General features: G+C 39.5%; 1 pseudogene; it reads right to left on the bottom strand.

The window, feature by feature from the left end:
* Positions 1-1,103: 1,103 nt before the first annotated feature.
* Positions 1,104-2,503, bottom strand: LOC116565110 (annotated as a pseudogene).
* Positions 2,504-4,049: the final 1,546 nt, after the last annotated feature.

Genomic DNA, 4,049 nt, shown 5'->3' with positions numbered 1-4,049 from the left:
AGGTTTTATTATGTTTTTCTAAATGTTAACTGCTTTCATTATGTCCCAAATATTATTTCACCACTCATTTTTATAAGTTCAGTGCAGATATGCGTCTGTAATATGGTACAACATTGTTGTGTTCTGTACATAAACATGCCTACCAATGAGTTCATTTGAGAATTAAATAATTATGTAACTAATGTTTTAAAGGCTTTGTGATACAGAAATCTTCGGTAGATATTAAAAGGACTTTTAAATGTCTTGAGCTATTGGTTAAAGTTCTTGAAGAAGCTGAGACACATAACTATTTTTTCTATTTAAAATAATGGAACATAGATCTTGTAATTGCTAAATCTGCTAACGCTCTTTTGAGAACAGCTTAGATATAGGTAAGAAGAGATGCTTGTGTACATAACTGCTTCATAAACTGTACAGTATAAATGTAAACTGCTACCATTTTCAAGTAAAAAAAAAAATCAGAGAATAAATGTCCCTGTTGTTGGAAGAGGCCTCGTGGGACTCATCTGATCCAACCTCCCCAGTGACTGAATGAGGGCACAGACTGGGGCCAGAGGCACGAGGCTTCATAGTAGAGAGTTAGAGGCCAATGCAAGGACAGAATCTGTAGTCCCAGCACAGGGCTCTTTCTCCTCCCCTGTGTAATTTATCTGTAAAAACCTGATTGTGCCCGGGCATGATGGCTCACGCCCGTAATCCCAGCACTTTGGGAAGCCTGAGGTCGGGAGTTCGAGACCAGCCTGACCAACATGGAGAAGCCCTGTCTCTACTAAAAATACAAAATTAGCCGGGTTTGGTGGCACATGCCTGTAATCCCAGCTACTCAGGAGACTGAGGCAGGAGAATCACTTTAACCCGGGAGGTGAAGTTTGCAGTGAGCAGAGGTGGTGTCATTGCACTCCAGCCTGGGCAACAAGAGCTAAACTCCATCTCAAAAACAAAACAAAACAAAACAACACAGCAACAACAAACACTGATCATTTTCTGGTGCTGGTAGTACCATGTCCTTTAAACCTTATACATGAATGAGCAAGTACAGTAAAAATAACTTTTTACCTAGCCCTCAATAAATAGTTGTTGGTGAAATTAGAAATTTGAGGTTGAATTGTTAAAGCTCATCTTGGTCACTCCTCTCTCCTGAAGAAACCCATCGACTCAGAATCACCTCCTGAACTTTAATTCTTTTCATGCATTCTGGTGACTCCATTTCCCTGTCAGTCATAGTATAGGGTTTAATCAAACAGCACAGCATAAGCTCCTTAGAGACATTCACAGAAATTCTGCTGAAGGCAACTAGGAACTTCCAACTGAAAGACTTGCAGAGAGAGCCTTCAACATGGTCATCAGCTAGCTCAGTAACGACAGAATCACCTGCATGGTAAAATGGAGGACTTTTTCAATACAGCAGTAAATCTGTACTGTACTTGAGACCCACTTTGGGCATCCCACTCTTGATTTGAAAATAATGGTAGCCATGTAGGTGGTCCTGAACACAGGCTGAACTACAGTGAAAGCTTTCCAGAGCTTCACTATCATTAAAAGCTCTTTCTCAAACATCCCAGAGCATAGACCAGGAAGAAGTCCTCTTCTTGGCTGAGTTGCAAATACTCAAATATCTTATGTGGCTTTCTTCTGCAGATTAGTCTGTTTCTTTGCACCAGTTTCTCATTTGGGGCATCCTGCCTCTTGCTCACAGCACACTTGGCTTCCTCCACCAGCATGTACTTGTGGTCAGGACCCCTGTCCCCAGCATGCAGGAGACCAACATGCTGGCTGCTATCCTTATGGTGAAGGCCACACGGGAGGACAAGAGCAATGTGTCTGCAACAACATACTTGCGTCAGAGGCGAAGCGTCCTCTCCCACGTGTTTCTCAAAGCCCTCTGTTGGTGGGTGGCACCCAGAGGCCTCCTGCAGGTGGCCTGACGTCTCACTGGGATCTCCCATAACACCTGACTTTCCAGAGTCCCCGTTCATCACAGCAGGTCTCTCTCCCACCGCTGTGCCCTCCATGTTGGAAACCATTCCAGAGTTAAGCTCATCATGCACTTGAGCCTCTTCATTCCACTTCCCAGGGGGTTGCTCAAGCGGTTTCATGCCATTCTTGAGGATTCTGCACACTGTAATCTCACCCTGCACCTGTGCATTTATTATCTCTGCCACCCACTCAACCCTAAGCTGATAGTTCTTTGAGTGATGATAGGCATGTTTGTCTTCGTATCTTTCCATTTGGCAATCAGTTTAGGATCTGAAATTGTGAAGAACACCTTTTCCAAAAAAACCTTTCCCATAGTGCTGCTCAATGCCCTCTGCATTCCTCACAATCACATTGTTGTTCATCATTTCAGCACAGAATATCTTGAACTCTTTCTGAGGACCATGGTCCTGAGCAAGAGGGCTCGGCAATGGAGACTCATAAGTCTCATACACTCTTCTTTGCCTCTTTGGAGCATGGAAAACTGCTTCTTCCATTTTTCAGAGGAGCTGTTCTTTCTTGGCCCCACATGATCACTGCTGGATCCTTCTATCTTTAACTGACCCTGAATTTGTTCTGATTATTGTTTTTATTGAGATGGATTAATGGGCCGGGCGCAGTGGTTCAGCCTGTAATCTCAGCACTTTGGGAGGCCGAGGCGGGCAGATCACCTGAGGTCAGGAGTTTGAGACCAGCCTGGCCAACATGAAGAAACCCTGTCTCTACTAAAAATACAAATTAGCCTGGTGTGGTGGCACACGCCTGTATGCCCAGATACTCAGGAGGTTGAGGCAGAAGAACTGCTTGAACCCGAGAGGCGGACGTTGCGGTGAGCCAAGATCATGCCATTGCACTCCAGCCTGAGCAACAAGAGCAAAACTCAAAAAAAAAAAAAAAAAAAAAAAAAAGAAAGAGAAAGAAAGAAAAGATCAATTAATGACTTAAATATAAAAAATGAAACCCAAACTGTAAGAAAATAAGCTGAATATTTCTCTCACAGTTAGATGAGAAAGGAAATTTTAAGTATAGATAGATAAACCACAAAGGAAAATCCTTATACAGATTTAAAATTTTGCAAACTTAATTTTTAAAAAGTGACAATTAGGAAAAATGTAGGTCACTGATATGGTTAAATAACAAAGCATAAGCATAAGTGTGTAATGCATAATATGTGTCTATACATCCTTGCATTTAACGCAAAGCTAGGATGTATTCATCATTCTATTTGTCAATAGTTTCTTATTTTCTCACTTCTACTTTTATTTTTATTCCTTCTTTCTACTCTATCTACTTAATCCTTCATATAATATTATATGGTATAAATATAGTTTTCTTTTAGGTTGTGTTTATACTTATTATTCATTTCATACTTATCACCAAAATTTTTCTGAACACTTCGGTGGCAGCTATCACTTTCCTGAAGATGATAAAATGAATTAACAAGAAGCAAATGCAAATCAGTAGAGAACCCAGGAAAAAGGGGAATTTTTTTCTCAGCCTGTTTTTGGCATACCGACTTATCATTTTGATTGCATAGTGAAAACATATATATGCAATCCTTGTAAGCTAGTAAAACTTTTTAATGTATTTTAAAATTAAATGTCACAATATTTTCTCATGTTTTTGAAAGAGTAACATGATTTTGAGGTGTTTTCACCTATATAAACCGTTTTGGAAAATCAATATGTTGCCTATAAGGTATAGCTAATATTTGCCCTTGGTTTTCCAAGATAATGTATTATTACCGTAATATGACGAGGTATGAGTTTCTGACAGCTATAATTGAATCTCTGTTCAATTCCAGACAAGGTGAGAAAAAATATAAAAATCATGAGCACTTATGGAGCTTTCAGAATTGCTTTTTGAATCATTACTTTTTTTGGCAACAATATTACATTGAGTAGTTCTATGACAAAAATTTCAGGGCTTGTTTAAAAATATTTAGCATTTTAAATTCTATACTAAAAAAATTAAATTCCAGGTACAGTATTTTGCCATGCTTCTCTCCTTAATATACTACATTATTTAGGGTATTAATGAGAATTTAACATGTCAAATGTGAGACACGTAGGTTA

The sequence above is a fragment of the Sapajus apella genome, unplaced genomic scaffold (genome assembly GCF_009761245.1).
Source record: "Sapajus apella isolate SASKATOON/1434 unplaced genomic scaffold, GSC_monkey_1.0 scaffold39, whole genome shotgun sequence".
Classification (NCBI taxonomy): Eukaryota; Metazoa; Chordata; class Mammalia; order Primates; family Cebidae; genus Sapajus; species Sapajus apella.
The sequence above is the reverse complement of the archived record's forward strand: the minus strand, read 5'-3'. Positions and strand labels throughout refer to the sequence as shown.